The following is a 19,332-nucleotide window of genomic DNA, read 5'->3' as shown; positions in this document are numbered from 1 at the left end:
CACTGAGTCTGATCAGATGGAATATGAAGCACCCAGCAGGAGGCGGGCTAACATCTGTACAGACAGCTGGATCTGAAAGGTCAGCGTGGATATAAAATAATAACACAGAGAGGTGGAAGAGCAGGGACGGGGAAGTCAAAGGTGCTGCAGGTCTATGGCAAAGTGCAAACACTGGGAGGGTTGCGGGTTCAAATCTGGAGATCACAGGGATAATATGAAAAAGTCTGTTTGACAAGGAGCGATCATCATTTATTAACGCACAGAACAATCAGCTGTCAAGTCCAAAGGTAGTAGCTTCTGATGATCCGTCTTTTTAACAATTCAGAGTTTGATTCCAGCAAAAAAGACTGGTCAGATTTGATAATTAGTGATAACTAGGGCTGATGAATATCATTAGTTTCAAGGCCAATTAAAGTGTTTATCTGGTGCTGGAGGTAAAGAGATCACCAGAGATGGTTAAATTCATCCTGCAGGGAAACAGGAATGTCTGTAAAAATAGTTCATGGAGAAATTCAACGCAACACAGTCACCAACGGTTCACACTTTAACCAACAATCTTTAAGTTCCGACCGGAAAGCTCTCGTCCCGACAGACGTAAACAAACCTATTTTCAAGTGGAAACCGCAAATCCTATTATCTCAGCCACATGAAACTTGATCAAATACAAATCAGAAGGAAACACCGTGGAATTCAAACTAATGCAGAGACACACAACTGTACATTGTGCCGCAACCTGCCGGTCTCATGACTCCGACGGGACCTTTAACCTGGTTACTGTTTACACACTCGTGCACAGTAAACTGCTGGGATCACTGGGAGGAATGTGGATTTCAGCAAAGCATCCCAACAAACTGCTGTAACTGTTCACACCATGTTCATTAAGCAAACACGAGAGAGTGAGAGAAGGAGGTAAAGCCATGGACTGAAAATAAAGATGGACGTTGCATCTTCACTTCCGTCCACTGTAAAAAAAATTAAGCCAATATATCCTGGACATGAGCGCGGCCATCTTGAAATGCTGACGCGATCTGGAGCCAGATTCTGTAAAGTAATCATAGAGCTTTTAAAGTCGAGGTATTTTGCCAAAATTTAACCGTTGGCAAATCGGAAGGGAAATACTAATAATAATATTAATAATGGCTTCTGTTTAGCTGTTCCTTCATCATAATGAGCCAATATTTACAAATCCAGGAGCCTGGATACAGTTACAGCTAAATAGGCTCAGTCACTATTAACACTATTAGTATAGAATTAGTTAAAATCTATCGTTTCTTTTCTCATAGTTCAGTCGCCTCCTCTCAATCCTCCTCATCTCTTCTCCTCCTTCATCACACTTTGAGTCGGAGGTCATGTGACCAGTCAGCTGACTTCATTTGTGGTCCCGATGTTCGCCTCAGGACACGAGAGAAACACACAACATCATTATGAGCCGGAGCCCAGCCCGCCCTACTCCCTGACGTCTGCTGGGTCCTAAAGCAGAAACAAATCCAGTGGAAGAGAATCCACGGCTCACTTCAGTTTGTCCTTTTCTACTTTTTACATTTTACAAATAAGCAGAGGAAAAGTGATTTTTATGGTAGGAACACAGAAGTCCTTATACCAGATTTAACCTTCAGAGATGTGTAGAAAATCTAATTATCACCACAATTTAACTCTAATTTATCACCATCTGGTTTCCTGCCTCTTAATCCAACTAAGGGGTTTCCCTCTCTGATCCTATCTGAGGTCCAGATGTCCAGTGATGTCCACACTGAGTTATTACTGAGTTATTACTTGGAGATCGTATCTGGGACAGAACATTGTGGCTGCAGGAGCTTTACATCCAGCATCAGGTTGCCCAGAGATCTAGGAATCAAGGAGAAGCACTGCACCGGACCATAAAAGAAACACGAGGGAACACAGAACGCTGCAGCTAATGGCTCTGGATCAGGAAGTTAGACCCCAACTGGGCCCCTCGGTCATCGGGACACACCCGGGTCTGATCAGCCTGTGGGGGGGTACAGAACTAATGATATGACATCCGCTGGTGGTTGGCAGCTTATCATCAAACTAGTGCAGAAGACGAGGGACAATCGGCAACTTGTAATACAAATGAGAACAGAGAGACTGGTCTTGATGGAGGAATGTGTCTCCTCCTTTTCTGCAAATACATGATCTAAATCCTGGAATTTATTTGGAATTTATAAGATAAAACAAAGAACAAATGGTTTTTTTTATCCAAACACAAACCAAGAAATGTTTAAACCAGAGAAAAATCCTTCAAAAGATGTTAAACTCCACTTGTTATCCTGCTGCTTTATTAAAAATGTGTTGATTAAATGCGTAGAGACTCCTGCACAGTCCCACGTGGACTCTGAGCCTCCGGCAGAGGAACTGATCCAATTTCACCACATAAGAAATTCAGCTTCACTGCAGCAAAGGGTTTCAATTTAAAATCCCCAAAGCCTTGAAAATAGCAATTCTACTCAATATTCTGCTTCTGTCCTGATTAAATGTTTTTTAAACATTTAGTGATGTGAACAATTCTGAATCTGCTAAATCACATGTTCATATTCTGGCTTTATTTGTGGATAGTGAGAGGAATTATAGATGTAAAACAGTTTATGGTAGAAATCAATTAACATTTGCAACCAATCAAATTAGACATACAATCTGCAGCTAAGTTATTAATTAGTCACGATGACGTAGCAAAATTCTAAAAATTGAAAAGTTTGTTCAAACTGCAAATTCCAACAACACCTTGGTTCATGTTTGACATTTCCCTTTAGAGCCGAGGGCAAGACGCCACGTTGTCATTCCCACAGGGAGATTTAAACTAAACACACACGCTCATGTGATTTTTATTTTTCAAAATGATGCCTGTGTTTTTAACCATTAGTATAACACGCTCAACTCAAATATTTACCAATGACTCAGTTGGGTTATGAATCATGGAAGAGGAAACAACTCTGATCTGTGAGAAGTAGGACGAGATATTTATGAATTTAACATCAGCACATTCTCTCTCATCCAGTGAAATTAATTTATGTTTCCTGACATCTCACAAGATTTAAATGATGTCATTTAAATCCCCCCCCCCCCACCAGCACCTCTGCAGTCAAACTAGTTTCAGGATAATGTTGTTCAAACAAAGCTCGTGGGTTTTCAGCTGAGTTCAAGAAGCTCCTCTTACGATAAAGTTCAGTTCACTAGTCAAACAAAACAAGAGTGAGATGAGAACAAGATGAATTCCACTGTAAATCTACAGTGTGTTAAGTTTAATAGACAAACTACAGTGTGTTGACGTGTCTACACTTTGAAAGTTTGCCTATAAATTAATTTACGTCTTATTAGATCTCGTCTTTGACAGAAAGAATAAGAAAAAACACAGAAGTTGTTAACCTGATCAAACAATGGTTGGTCGCACATTCACCGTTCACTACAGGGCCGTCACCAGGAGGGGGCTTTGGGGTTCAATGCCCCCTCCATCACAAACTGCTCCACCTCCCAAAGTAAAAATCATTTTCACTAAGACAAAAGGAAAAGAAATGAACCACATAGATAAACAAGCCTGTCCACTGTGACCTGTTACCTCCACTGGGAGGAAACAGTTTTTTTTACCGTCTTTAAATCTGTTTTTAAAGAAAACACACAAGTTTGAAACATTTGCCATCAGAGCAGGAACTTTGCATCATCCTCCCTCAACATCTCAGAGGAATGATCTGTGCACATTCACCGCCTGCTCGTCTCAGAGGGAGTTTCAAAGTGTTTCTACTTCATATCTTTCACTGATCATTTTGTCTGAGCTGCTTCAAAAAGTGATGCACTTGAAATTAAACAATATATTCTAGGTGTCGTCATTTTCTCCCCCCCAAGGATAAAGCCACATTTATCACTTCAGAAGATGAATCTATTTATTCAACTTGTTTTTCCAAGCAATGCAGAAATGCCGAATGAATCATCTAAATAATGTGAGTCTGACTCCTTCAGGAACTTTGTTAAAGCCGCTCCTTGTTTCAGATGAGGCTCAATAAAGTTTTTGAATGTTTTCTCATCAGCTCTTCATGAAACACAAAGCAGCCTCGGACTCTCCCTCAGATCATCACCACCGTCATGAGACTGAGCCTCAGAGACATGAGCAGCTTCTGTCCTCAGAGCTCGAGTCTCCTGGATGGAGCTCTCTCTCACCAGCGGTTATCAACTTGTAGAAAAAAGGGTGTGATCACATTCCTCAGCTGTGCAGCGATACCCGACCATAAACTCCTGTCGTCTCCGTCTCTGTCTCTGTCTCTGCAGCCTGTCGCACACAAACCTGAGCTGCAGCTGGACAAAAGGGACCAAACCAACATCCTGCTGATCCTCCGGAGCTGCTTACCTCTCAGTGGCTCCGCTGTTGAGTCAACAGAGTGAGATCCTGAGGGAGAACGACAGCTGACCAGCAGCCCTGCATCCACACCCGGCCAGCGTCTGAATGAGTGACGGACTGAGGCTGGGTCACTGCACGAGTGGAGGACTAGTTCAGCTGGAGGCAGCGCAGCACGGAGGAAGTCACTCCCCCCCCCCCCCCCCCCCCCCCCACCCCCCCGACCAGCTGACTGGCTGCAGGGGCCGATGACTCTGACTTCATGTTTGTTGTCTCGGTGATTAACTTGTTAACCTCCCTCCAGTCTGAACGAGCAACTGACAAACAAGGATATTACTGAATAAACCTGCCTCACTAACTTACTCAAACAACAACTAACTAACCAGATATATAACTAACTAACTAACCTCCAGCTGAAACAACTGAACAACTAACTCGCTGACAACCCACACACATTATTTATCCGTTAAGTTTAAGTCTGAATTAGAAACTGAATGATTAACTCATTAACTAACCAACCGACTGACTGACTACCAACTTTCACATCTTAATTCCTGACTTAATAATGAACTCACTAACTATCAAACCATCTGATTAACTAGCTTTATAACCGACCAACCAACTAGAGGATTGTTTAACAAACCAACTCACTGACAACAACAATTAATTCCACAATGAATGAATAAACAAACTAAATGGTTGAATCACAAACTACAAGCAGATTAGTTAACTCTTTGTCTTACACACTGACGACCTGGTTTTTAAGTTTAGCAGCTGGTTGTGTTTTTACCAGGGTGACTAAGCTGACTGGTTACCAGGATAACCAGTTAGTTACCTCCTGACGTTCACATGCAGCTGTGTCCTCTTCTGTTGCTCTCTGCTTTAGTGTGTAATGAGAGGGTGGAGTCCGACTACTGTAAACTAACTCAGGACACACAGACACACACACAGACACACACACACACAGATCAGTTAATAAGTACAGAGCAGATCAGCCTCTGGTCATGCTTGTGCGTGTGCGTGTGTGTGTGTGTGTGTGTGTGTGTGTGTATAGCTGGCAGCAGTAAAACAGGAGGTACAAATTAAAAAGCACAACTGTGGGATGACACTTATTCTTAAATGTTGGATATTTAAACAACATTGCAATCGTTTCTGAAAATTCTCTTGGACTTTTTATTATTTCCTGTTTTACTTTGAAATTACACACCATGTCTGTCTTTCTCTAGTTTTGCTTCCTGTGTTTTTCTGGGTTGTGTTCAGCTCAGATAAAACATAAGAAACATTTATTTAAATTTGAACTGGGATGAGCTGGATTCCTTCTACTGGAACGCCAAAAATATGCTTCCATAGAGCTTCTGCTCCCGTAGCGTGTGTGTGCTCAGCTCGCCGTCGGCCATCACTGCTTCATTACAACCTTCAAATCATCCAAAGTGACGGCGACACGTGGAGACGAAGGAGGAAACCATCTGCTCCCCTCTTCACACAGCAACACAGTTTATTGAAACGGCAGCTTAATGTCTTTAAAGTGATGTTTCAGAAATTGCTCAGTTTCACACCTGTAGTTTAGTTCAATTGGTTTAGAACACGAAGAATAAAGCGAGACACTGAGAAAAAGAAACTGAGTCGCTCTTAGTTTAAAAATATGAAATAAATGGTTTAGATTGTGTTTTCAAATGTAACTACATGTCGTCTTTAATCATTTCTGATGAGATCCTTCTGAGAAGCCACTCGGAGCTGTGGGCTGAATCCAAAACGTCTACGAGTGGGGTTAAGTGGCTGAAATAGAAAACGTCTCCTGTCCTCTCTCAGCTGGTCAGGAAGTCTCCATGTGTCCGGCCGGAGGAGCGTCACGCAGCTCATGTCGGTGACCTTTAGGCCACGGTAAAGGTCACCGGGCCTCAAAATCGACAGCTACCATGACAAAACAAGATCCATCGGCGTCTCCAGGAGGAAACACTGACAGCAGGAGACGATGTGCTGTTACACTAGAAACTGATCATCTTAAGAAATCTCTGTCTTCTATTCTTAATATATATAAAAAGTGAAGCCAGAACGTCTGTACTGCCCCCTGGTGGCTGAGAATGTGAGAGGAGTTTTTTCATTGACTTCATCTACTCCAGACTCAGGAATTTGACTCCGTCCCAGGTCAGCAAACCACCAGACGGCTGATGTTGTGCGTTAACCTCATTACCTTAGAGAAGGTTGTGTTTTCGTCTGTTTGTTTGTCCTCGGCTTCTCTGAGTGACGGAGGAGAATTAACTGGAACGAGACTTTTTATAAATGTGGCCACTCGGTTCATCTTGGGTGAAAGTTATCCACAAAACATATGTAAATATGCTAAATGTCAAATAGTATTTTTGTTTTACATTTTAATCATTCATATTAATGTCTCCATCAATGTTGACATGTATTAAAACTGTAAAAATACATGAAGCAAAAAAGACTTGAATATATTTATATTTACCATTAAAGATGTTAGGTTTGTTTTCTTAATTCAAGATTAAATATTAAAACTCAAACATAATACAAACCTAAAATATGAAATATAGGAATATGCAATTATGTGTAACACAGTATATACAACAACTGTTACAAAGATCTCAAAGAATAAGTATAAAAAGAAAATATATTAATAAATGTGCATTTTTCACCATTTTCTAAGTTTAAAAGAAGAAAACAATTCACATTTTAATTATAAAAACCTCCAAAGACTGAAGCTGGAAACTACTTCCAGTTTTCTAGATGCTTGCAGCTGCATCACATGGTCTCCCAGTATCCTATTCCATCATGTGGCCTCAGCACGGAGCCGCACTGGGCCACTCCGGAGTAATCATATTGTTCTGGGGCATCAGCAGGACGATGACATCACAGCATCGTGAATGGTCGTGCGTTTCATTCTGTTCCACGTGATTTGTTTAACAGGAAAATGCACTGAGGGCCGGCGGAGACGTGACAGGCAACTGGACCAAAGATTCTCTGAGATAACACAACCACTGGCATCACGCGTTTGAATACACACGTTTCTCTCTTTCCTCTTTTCCTTGTGAAACGTGCATGAGTCTGGGAGTCAGTGGCACAGACGCTGGGAAACGTTCAACCCCCAGTTGCTGAATGTGAAGAGGGCAACTGGGTTCAAACCAATCTACTGGGACTTTGACACGAGGCATAAACATGGTGGGAGGATGTCCAGTGAACCAGAGGGAGGCGCTCCACAATTAATCGCGTTATTATATTGGAGGGGTCTGATCGGTACAGAGCAAAGACACACAACTGACACACGGATGTAAATGACCTCACAGCGAGAACACAATAATGACACGCACAGCTAGGATCAGTTCAACAGGGTCCACTGATGCAACCACTGTGTGTTTGTGTGTTTGTGTGTGTTTGTGTGTGAGACGCAGCCATATTCCATAACTGCCGACAGTAAAAACCTAACAGGGCGACACAAGTCAAACACAAATCACTGGCGGACAACGTAAAACATTACAACCCGAAGCAGAAACATTCCCTCTGAGCCGAAACTGCCCGATCAGATTTACTTCACATGTTTCTGTGGCGGAGATGAAGCGGATCATAAATATGAATCTGACAAGTGAGGGCCGGCCTCGCTGAAGGATGAACGTACTCAGTGGAGGAGGTCACCGCCATGACCATAAAATCTATATGAAGATGGAAGACACGTCTCCACCTCCTCCCAGTGAACAAACACTAATACACGTTCCCTATAAAGCAATATTTTAATTCACTATATCTGCACCAAATTAGAAATAAATGAAAAAAAATTGAAAAACGTCCTATCTCATAATTTAGATACAGATCTATATCTACAGACGCCATTTATTTATATTTATTTCTGAGCTAAACTGAATTTTAAAAAGCTAATTCTGGGAAACTTGCTGCAGTGAAGCCCGTCGGGTCCGATCTGAGGTGAACGTGGAAAACAATCACTCAGTCATGCAGTTTCTATTACTGCTCTGGTAAAACAGAATTTCATTCTCCATTGATAAATGTGTTTACCCCGAGACAGACACTCACAACAACCCAGGCAATGGTCGAGAGGTAGGAGCTTTACAGCTTGTAGGGGAAAGTTCACAAGTTCAAATCCCACAACGAGGATACATAACTATGGATTAGTCCATTTTCTTCAACTGTATTTAAAAATGTTAACTTTACAGATAGAGTTTTTGAAGTATTGAGATTTGAAGGCTACTTAGGGAGTTAACATCAGAATCAGAAAGTATTTATGCCAAGTAGGTTTACACCTACAAGGAATTTGCTCTGGTTATTGGTGCATACAATGAACATAAAAACATAAAAACACAAAAACACAAAAACACAATAAATACAACACACATAAGAAAAGCAATAAAAAGAAACAATATATATTTACTTCTTATTTACTCTTTACTTTCTAATATTTATACAAAGTAACATTTATTTAGACATAAACATATCTAAATAAAATATATATAATAGATAAAAGATATAAAAAGTGAAGTAAGAAGTGAACTGCAAGATGCAAGACAGTGAACCAAACTTCCACAGGGACATAAAAACATTCTGGGTTTCAAGAGATTGAGATTCTAAAAGTCTGGATCCAACATCAGGGATCTACGTCATCTAGTATGAAAATGTTAGAAGATTCCTCAGCTCTGAAATGAGGAAATCCTGAGTCTGGGAACAACAGCCTCTCACACACGGAGTAGAAAGAGACTCGGGGAACGCTCACGTTGTTGTTTTCCCTACAATCGCACAATGGAGACCAGTGTAGCTCCAGTGCTGGTTCATCACGTCCTAATGTCTACGAGTCAGCAGAACTGGAAGTCGCTGATGTCATGACCACATCCACTACTTCTCTCTCTTTCAGATTAACACAGCAGCTCCCGTCAATGGCAGATCAGTTTAGTGGAGACGATTCCTGCTCGCCTGCCTAGGATGGTAAAATCTTTATGGATAACACAGTCGGATAGGGCTCCTCCCGTCGGTCAGTGCTCACCTGCAAACACACATTCTCTCACACTGAACGCTCTTGCTCATAGGGGAAGTCAGAACGGGCAGGTTGTTGAGGAGAATGGGTTTTTCAGGTGAGTTTGTTAAATGGTAATAGGGTGCCACCCCCCCCCCCCCATCATCCCTGTATAAATCGCCTACTCCCTTGCAGAGATAATCACTGACACACCTCATCTTCAACTGTTCCCAGTTTATCTGTTCTTCATTTTGACTGTTAAACGATAACACACCGTACACACACACACACACACAGACACACACTCACACTCTGCTGGAGACTCATACATTTTTTAACAGCACTGGTGTCGTTAGTCTGTTCTTCCTCTCTCCTCCCTCGTACCTTCTTTCTTTTTCCGCCTGTACCTCTTTCCCCGGTAAAAGGTCACATGTTGTCTTTTCGGCCTCACGAAATGTCACTAATTAATGGAGGACACACCAGTGCTCTGTGCACATTTAGCTCTTTCAGTGTCTGCGTTAGTGACTCTTGACGGTCAGGAGGGAGACGGACATTGTTACAGAGCCTCAGCGTTGGTGCAGAGAGGAGGTTGAACTGGTTTGATTAGGTGTTGCACCTTGATTTGAGGAAATGGCGACTGTGAGTTGTCTTGAATCATGTGCTGCTGTGTGTGTGTGTGTGTGTATACCCCAGTAGATTATATATTATATTATAGTCACATTTAACGAACTGCCTGCTGATTGTATTTATGTATGTGCGGGAGAAAGAGACACCTCTGTCTGACTTATAAGACAGTCAGGTCAGCTGAGTCATGAGGAAGACAAGGAGGAGGAGGAGGAGGAGGAGAAAACAACACGGACAAACAGAGGAAGAAAAGAGAAGTTGGACGAGGATGTGGGGGAGGAGAAACTTATGAAGAAGAGGAAAGTTAAAGTAGTCTGCAGAAGGAGCAAGAGGAAAGAAGGGAGCAAGAGTAAGAAGAAAAAGAGAGAAATAAAAAACGAGCAATATTCAAATCTTCACCAGTGGATTCACCAAAACTGTTCCTGCCACCCCCCCAAATAAAATGTCAAGGGAAATAACCACAGACGGACGTGAAACTGGAATAACACAATTATCTCAGGATGAAGAAGAAGACTTGCAAAAACAAGTGACAACTCAAAACCTCTGATCCCCTCTATGAGCTGGAGCAGCTCTCACAGGTGGTTTACAGAGCGTCCTTCAGCAGCACCAGAATTCATGTTCATCACGTCCAGTAGAAGACATTTTCCAGATCCATGTTTCACTGGCAGCAGCAGAAATCCCACACTGGGGACAGCTTCATGTTGGAGGAGAGTCAGGACACTGCCACCGCCCACAGGAGCAGGAAGGAGACCAGAACGCAACAGGACGCTCGTTAGTTATCATCCCATCAGACTGATTATCGCCACATTTACACCGAGCGACATGCTGCAGGTCCTGGCTCCTTCTCTGAGTGATCTGAACGACAGACTGGTTCCATCCCTGAGAGCTGGACTGAAACCAGTCCAACACTCAGAGCTGGCATTGAAAGTGAAGGACAGATCTTGTTTGCTTCATCTTTTATCAAGTAGTTCTTCATAATTGTCAGTTGTAGGCAAAGTTTGTGTTGAGACAAAGTTCAACATTTGAGAAATTAATCTTCAACTTTTAGAGCTACCTCCCTGCAGGTGTGCGCCTCAGTGGGTTTGATGGGGAAAATATTCCCAGTAACAAAGGACAAATTATGGGAAAACAAATGAGAAGTATTTTATGTTCCAGTAAATACAAAGTAAATAAGGAAATTACAATTACTATTCTAAGATTCATCTTTTTTGTTAAAGATTTCTCTGGTGGTCATTCTTGTGAGATGGAACTTTCTGCAGATGCTTCAAACAGTAAATGAAATCTCTCAGTAAGATGTGTAAAATGCTTTAAAGTATCGTCCGTCCCTGGTCTGTAATATGAATAATAAATAAATAACGGCAGCTGTGTGGATGTACGGTTGCAGTGACTCCCAGTGGATTCAGCTCAATACGACCTCAGACATAAATAATGAAATCCTCCTCCGAAAACCATCCAGAGAGGAGAGCGAGGCCGAGGCAGCTCCCGGAGAACCGTAACTCGTCAGACGCTAATGAGGAAGAGACGTTCAGAGGGAAAACAAGAAGAGACTGAAAGCGTGGACGGAGGAAGAGATGAAGAGGAGGGAGAAGAGAGGAGGAGAAGAAGAAACTCTACGTTTAAAAAAGGCGTAGAAGTAAAACAATCTGGTTTTCCTCAGTGAAAGAGAAAAGATGAGCAGGAATAAAATCCTGTTAATATAACTTGATCACCTGTAGACTCTCGATCGCCCCCTGCTGGCTGGCTGCAGTATAATTTTACTGAAAGGTTTCTGACATTATAGGTTGGTCTTATAATTTTCTAAAACCTTGATAGGACCCTGAATCTCTGAACCTCCACACCAACATGGCTACAACACAAATTTTGCCTTTAGATGAAGTAATTGGTGAAAGATGGTTTCATTAACTGCCGATGCTCTATCGTTTCCTCCGCCTGTAGAGAGCAACCTATTCATTTAGGTGTTTATTGATTATTATACTTGACGTCAAAAGGGAAAGATGTCGACATGATCGATATTTTAGCTTCATTTCTGTAAAACATTCGGAAGTGGAGCTGCGTCGTCCATCTTTATTTACAGACTATGATGAAGATGTCGACAGTCTTTGTTCACAGGATCTGAATCTGGGCTGGACTGTGTTTAAAATGTGTTTGGTCATTCAAATAACTTAATACATGTTTTTAGAAATGGGTGATGTTGTACGTGTTTGTGTCTGAAACAGGGTTTAAGTTATAACATGTTCATAATCCATCGCATCATAAGATTTCATATAAACCCTTCGTACAATGTGTGGCCGAGGATGAGAGAGGTTTTATGCACGAGAAAAAGAGGGAGTGACAAAGATGAGAGGGGAAGAGAGAGAAAGCAGAGGGAGGGGTGGACTGGCCAGTTGCCTGGTGACGGAGGCAGAAGGAGCGGAGGGAGAGAAGGTGAAGAAAGGAGAGAAGACGAGGAAGAGGAGGAGGAGGAAGAAGAGGAGGAAGAGGAGGAGGAGGAAGAGGAGGAGGAAGAGGAGAGGTGTGGGGTGGTTTTCCAAGTGCAAAGAGTTACTGGTCACGATGCTGCTGTCGTCCGTCCCACCCACTGCTCTCTCTCTCTCTCTCCCTCTCCGTCTCTCCCTCTCTCCCTCTCTCCCTCTCTCCCTCTCCCTCTCTCTCCTCGTCAGCGGAGGAAGTCGAGCCGTCGTCTCTCACGTTTCACGTCTCGTATCTTTTTGACAGTTTATGAATCTGATTGTTACCAGGAAGGTGAAATCTTAAGTTTTCAGCCCAAAGCAGAGTTTTTATTTTGCAGTCAGGAGCTTTTCTGAAGACCGACTAATTAAAGACCTCACATCCAATCAAAACGCTTCTTCTAACGTGTGCCAGCGCTTCATGGGAAATGAATCACATCACAGGAGCAAGATGTTTAAAATACATCTTCACGAGCACTTCAGGTTCCACTGATACTTTCTCTACTAACTAGACTTCATCGAGCTCAAACCTGCAGCACGGTCACTTAAATTCAACCAAGCTGCAGCAAATCACACACACACATATATGTAGCACATCTGTAAACATGTGGCTAACTTTAAAAATGTTTATAACTATACATCTGCATCAGTTTGTTCTCTCACACTCTGACGTTTGGTTTGTAGAGTGTTCTGCCCTCAGACCACTCCACTTGCTTCTTCCTCTCATCCTTCCTTTCACCTCATCCCTCTCTTCCTCTGCCCCACATTTCTGTTTCCTCTCCTCTCTCCTGCTGCTTCTCTCGTTCTGTTCATTTCCAAACGAGTTCACTTCTCCCTTGAAGTCGTGGCCACAATGAGCCGTGGGGGGGGGCTTCTGACGTGCATCAGGCAAACTGCTCCCGGCCTGACGGCGGAGACGAGGGATCAAAACAAGTCATAACAAAAAAAAAGACCTTGCAGACTTTATACCAGGAAATGAAAGAAAAACTCAGAAACCACAGATCTACAACTAAATAATAAAAAGGTTGTAACGGTTGGTTTCACGGTTTCAGGGCCTGCGTCCTCCGGCAGAGTGTTTGTGCCGGTGACCTCGTTTCTTCTCTCTCAGCTGCAGCGAGGTTCACCGCCAGCGAATCAAAGGGAAAACATCACAAACAACCAGCCACTCTCAGACCTACGGACATTTCACAGTCTCCTATTAACCTGCTTGTGTTTGGACTGTGGGAGGAAGCCGGAGAAAACCCCAGCAGACACGAGGAGAACGTGCACACGCCACAGAGAAAGACTCATTTTCAGGGAAACACTTCAGCAGGAGCTCGCGGTGAGGTCACATCCTGTTTCACCACACGGGTTTCACGGCTTCTCCCTGAAAGTCCACAAATTGAGTCATCAAGCTTTTTCTTTTTTTTTTTATTCTGTAGAGTGAGAGCTCGTCTACTTCAGGGGACATGTCCGTCCCCAGAGACCGCTGCAGAGTGAGAACTCCTCACTTTCACGCCGCTCTCTGAGGTAATTCATTCCAGTCCATCAAGTCGACTCGGTGCCAGCAACACGACCTAGATTTACTCCCAGTGAGTGGAGCCGCTGTCCTCTCAGATAATCAATAGTGATGAACAGCACGGTATCGATATCACGAGCTGGATAATGGCTGATAAACGAATGTCTCAGCGTCTGATTCTGTGTTAATAATCCAGCTTCAGTCTTCTCTGTGTGCTGCAGTGGGTCTCACTACATTGTTCAACTTGCAGAAAATCCCATGTGTGCAGCCGGCGTCAAATGACACCGGTCATGTGACGCGGAGGAAAGTCACATGGTTCATCAGCGCAGGAGCTCGGACGTCAACTCGTACTGAACAAACACACAAGTGTTGTTTTCTGAAACACAACAGCAACCCTGCTACTGCATTAATGATTCTTTGTGTGTGTCACACGAACTCCTCTCATATCAACACACACGACAGCAACACACACACAGAGACACTCAGACGGTATGTAACTGGCTGTATATTGCAGATATTGATTAATAATCCTCTCGGCTCAGAACATTATTAAACGTTAGATCGAGAAGATAAAAGAATCTCAAGGAACCAGATAGTTGACAAACTGGCCATAAATTAATACGCTGAAAACTAATGAGATCTATATGTCACTGCCAAGGATCCACCACGGGACTACACACCTTCTTCTCTCTTTCTCTCTTTCTCTCTCTTTCTGCTTCTTGTCGTTTATTTGCTGCTGGAGAGTCTCAGGATGAAAGGATGCTCCTGTCTGTGTTTCTACGTTTCACCTCCATCTCTCTCAGCAGGGATTCCTCCTCTTTTATTTGCCCGATGAAAACGAGTCTCTCTTCTTCCCGTCTCTCTTAGCCGGCTTCGACAGGTAGTGATTCTTTTATTTATTTATTTTTCATCACAGCTTTGCATCACACAGGCTTTGACGCCGAGATGTGGAGGAGACCTGGAGGCACGACATTAGTACAGCGTGTGCAATATCCTCGGCTTCTGGGGGAAACCTTCACATTTAAATATAAATATTATATTTCCCTCACCGCTCTCTCTCTCTCTCCACTTTGACGGCTGGTCGAGGAAGGACAGAGGAATCCTTTATCGAATCGCAGCCTTGACATTTTGTGATTCTTCTTTCCCCTCCACAAGTCCACTCGAGTTACACATTCTATCAAAGGCACAAACACTGCCATTAGTATTTATTAATACTTAAATATTCTAGGGGGGGGTGGTTGTGTCTTTGTCAGGTAATCAGACTGTGTCTCCGCCCCAAAAGGAAGCAGCAGATTAGGACTTAATTGCAAATTATTCATAATTAATGTAACCACCAGCAGTCAATGAACCGTATATTCAGAGAGGTGCCTCAGGGTGTGTGTGTGTGTGTGTGTGTGTGTGTGCGTGTGTGTACTTTTATTATGTCTCATATCTTTTTCTGATCGCCTCTTTGGTCCAGATTGAGGAATCCTTCAGAGATCATGGAACCTCTGCTGTATATGAATCAACATCAGCCTCCGTCATTAAAACTGCACTGCATGGCGAGGAGTCCCTGTCACAGGAAGCAGTGATCCTGGTTTATATATGAGCGAGGATAGAAGGGGGCAGCTGAGGGGAGAGATCGTCCTGCAGAGCTGATTTACTGTCCACAGCCAGTCTTCACTATCGATCCTGGTCAAACCCACAGCTCCTGTTCTCACTCGTTCAATCCATGTCCATTTCTCACAGCCCGGGCTGCGGAACAGCAAACTTCTAGGAAAGAATCTATTAAAGCCTCAGGAATAAGAGATGAATCTACCACAGCAAGATGTAACCCTTTCAGCTCCTCGGTATAGAGTCGGATGATGAGTAACAAGGATCCTCAGGTAGAGAAATGTCATATTTGATCTAATCCAGCTGTGGCGTCTGTGTTTTGTGATGTAGTTTGTCAAACTGAGCTTTTTAAAGATACTACAACTACTGTATGACGCCAGTTTTGACTATGACTTATGTTAATTTGCTCTAAACAGCCTGTAAAGTCTGGGTTAAATCAAGTTTAGGTCCATAACCACCTTTCCCATAAGGTTGAGGCTTTCAGTCATGCTCCACCCCCCCACACACACACACACACACACTCCATCACAGTGGGCTGACACCTGGTTTCCTAATTAAAAATCTTTTCCATTATTCCATATTCCCTTTTTCTATCCATGCCCAGTTTGTCGTTTATCTTCCCTTCCTCCATCCTTCTCTGTCCATCTTCCTTCAGTCATCTCCTGAATGATAAAACTCGGACTAAAACAGCTGTAATCTGATATCAGAGTCAACATATGTCCACATGTTCCAGCTTGTTCATCCCTGATGCCATGTTTCCATGATAATGTCTGAAAGTCCAGTTTTGCTTTTGAGGTTTATCCGCAGAGGGCTGCAGAGTTCAGGTTAGGTGTTTGGCTGTGATGATTCCCTGTGACCTTTTAACACTGGGACGGCTCCTCCTAACCAGTTTGCCCTTTTCGTCTCGCTCTCCGTCTTCCTCTGTCTCCGTCACTGTCTCTCTGCCCTCCTCCTGCCGCCCCCCTGCAGGGTATTGACTAGAAACACCAGGAATCAGCCCTTCTGAGATGATTAATGCATAGATAAGATCTGCACCTGATACCTTGGGCTGGCTGCAGGGTGTGTGTGTATGAGTGTGTGTGTGTGTGTGTGTGTGTGTGTGTTTTCCTGAGAGTCCCGTCTGTGAGCAGAATTCACTTTTAGTGATAGAAATGATTCTTGGCAGATATAATCCGGTGGAGATAAAGCTCAGCGGCCGTTTCGAGCCAAAAGAACCCAAAGTTTTTTCTCCACGGAGCCAACGAGCTAAATTGCAAACCCGAGCTGGAACGAATAACCGCTGATCAGAAAGAACTCGATCAGCTGGAGATTTATCTCATCGACGGTTCTCAGCCAACACAAGTTCACTTTTGATGGTTCTGAGTCGACTGTCATCACTTTTTCTCAAACTGTCCATCGCTGCAGCTCCTCTTTTCAGCCTCTGACTCAAACACTCTGATATCGTGATGAAGCCCAGTCGGCTCTGATTGGTCGATCGCTGCCAGTCCGTGTAGGAACTCTCGCTTCACCTGTCTTTGTTAGACTTTGGGCTTTTTAACTTTGCTGAACGTTTAGATTCACCTTTATGACAAACTAGAAGTAGGAAACACTGAGACAACATGAAGTATCTTGAGTGTTTTAAAACCGTCAGCCATATTTGTACCCACTCTGACCCTCTCTAGTGTTTTCAGGTCTCTGGAGCGTTTGTATTGGTCTCCGGGTTCGTGGCTGGAGAAGCTGTGACACATTCAGGTTAACGATTTGATCTCCAGTGTCTCGCTCGGATCAGCCAGTCAGTCTGTATAATTCACAGCCGGATAAACTGGAGAGAGAAGCCTGAGGGGAAGATACAGGGGGGGGGGGGGGGGGGGTAATAGATGGACAACAGACTCCACCAGAGTTTATCACGTAGAATCCAGCTGACGTAAAACCAAGTTTCACAATGTGACAAAGGAGCTGAAGTTGTAAACACTGCCAGTAAACGAACCCATCCAATGACATCAGCTCTTTGAGAGAGCAACAGCCAATGGGAAGACTCCGAAAAGGTCCACCAGCCAACCAATGGTATTACTTCCTCACTCTGACTCAGTCGGTAATAAAGCCTGAACCTGTCGTTTTTTCGTTTCAGGGCAAAAATTGAAAAAATACAAGTTAATTTGAGTCTCGTCTCTTTTTATTATTTCTTGACAAATTAAAAGCTGTTTTGAAGAAGCTGAGGCCGTCAGTGTTTAATAACAGACGCAGATAACAACCCCACGAGCAGGATGAGATCTGGAACCTCCACTCTGGAGCCGTCACTGAGGAATCAGCCGGGTCTGATACCGGAGACGTGAAACAATAAAGCTGCCGGCGGCTCGAGGGACACGACTGCATTACCCGACCAATAAAGACGTCTTCCTCTAATTACCTCTGCTCACTGCGTGTCTGTTTACAAACTGATTTATGAGTCAACGACTGACGGGATTCTGCATCATGGAGCTGCTCGTGAAATATTAGGATTTAAATAAGAGCTTTACGATGAATTTTCAAACAGGTGACAGGATGAGGGACGGGTGGGCGTTTGATTTGTGACAAAAGCTGAAAAAGAACGTACATATTTAAAAGTTTACTCCTGTTTGTCTTCTATTGGACGATGTGAGGAGCTCGAGGCTCAAATGGTCGAAAGCAGCTTGTTTCTGTATTTGCTTAGTTGCGACTTTTTGCATCACAAGTGTCGTCACTTGGAGGACGTTGTTTTGTTGAATTGAACGTGTGTTTTTGTATTTGCATGAGTTTTGTTAAGTGGCAGTGAACTGAACTCTCTCAGCCACCGTACACAAGTGATACGGAGCCAAAACACTCACCTGGACAGAGATCGGCCATTTTTAAATATAAAAATCAATCGTATGGATGAAGCCTGAAAACCGAAACCTCACGTTACCTCGAATAAAGTTGATGAGTCCTCTGGGTTTGAAGATTTTGGATAATGTAAGAATACAAGTTAAACTCAATATATAACAATTGTCTAATTGGTTTTAGACATTTTAATATTATCCAAACTAAACAGGATGCAGGTGAATTATGTATTTCAGTCACACACACTGCAGCCATCATTGTCACACACACACACACACACACACACACACACACACACACACACACACACACACACACACACACACACACACACACACACACACACACACACACACACACACACACACACACACACACACACACACACACACACACACACACACACACAGCTCCTCCAGCAGCCCCGGCGCCGGGCTATGACTCATGCCGCCTCCCTCGCACTGATGCCGGGGACGACAACACGGAAGCGCGCCGATAAACAACAAGCAAACAACCGTGCGTGTGAGGCACGACGAGCCCGGAGGCTGGAGGCAGCTCCAGGAACACGTCCCTCGTTTCCCCCCCGGGACTCACCTCTGTTTGACGGCACGGAAACAAAGTCAGACGCGGCTCTCAGGTGTCTGCCGGACCAGTTCGTCTCCTCCTCCTCCTCCCAGGCGTCGCATGTCTCCCACGGTCCTGATGGAGAGGAAACCCCGGCGCAGAGGACCAGCCGCCCGGCCCCGGAGCTCGGCGTGTCGGCCCGGTGTGGGTGGGTGCTGACAGCGGGCAGCAGCGTGAGGAGTGACCGGGCTCAGCTCAGCGTCCGGCGGGTGTGAAGATGAAGATCTGCGGCTTCCTCCAGGGTGGACTCCTGCCGCGTTCAGGGACCGCTCATCGCGTCGGATTTATCAGAGTAGCGCTGATGATTTAAAGGTTCAGTGTGTGGAGTTTAGTGACATCTAGTGGTGAAGTGTCGTGTTGCAGCTGAACACCCCTCACCTCCCCCTCACCTTCCAGACATGACAGAGAACCTGTGGTTGCT

At 43.8% G+C, this 19,332-nt stretch overlaps 1 protein-coding gene across 2 annotated transcripts in view; it reads right to left on the bottom strand.

Annotated features, from left to right (window-relative positions):
• rab27b (RAB27B, member RAS oncogene family) overlaps window positions 1-19,041 on the bottom strand; it is a 32,436-nt gene extending 13,395 nt beyond the window's left edge. The window contains exon 1 of one of the 2 annotated variants that reach the window (XM_053411715.1): window positions 18,882-19,041. The gene's annotated coding sequence lies outside the window, so the exon portion shown is untranslated. Of the gene's footprint in view, window positions 1-4,354; window positions 4,513-18,881 lie in introns of those variants that run through there. The other variant, XM_053411713.1, reaches the window with a different exon arrangement.
• Between the last annotated feature and the right edge of the window lie 291 nt (window positions 19,042-19,332).

The sequence above is a fragment of the Pleuronectes platessa genome, chromosome 19, assembly GCF_947347685.1.
Source record: "Pleuronectes platessa chromosome 19, fPlePla1.1, whole genome shotgun sequence".
In the NCBI taxonomy this organism is placed as follows: domain Eukaryota; kingdom Metazoa; phylum Chordata; class Actinopteri; order Pleuronectiformes; family Pleuronectidae; genus Pleuronectes; species Pleuronectes platessa.
Note: the sequence above shows the minus strand (reverse complement) of the source record. Positions and strands in the feature narration are given on the sequence as shown.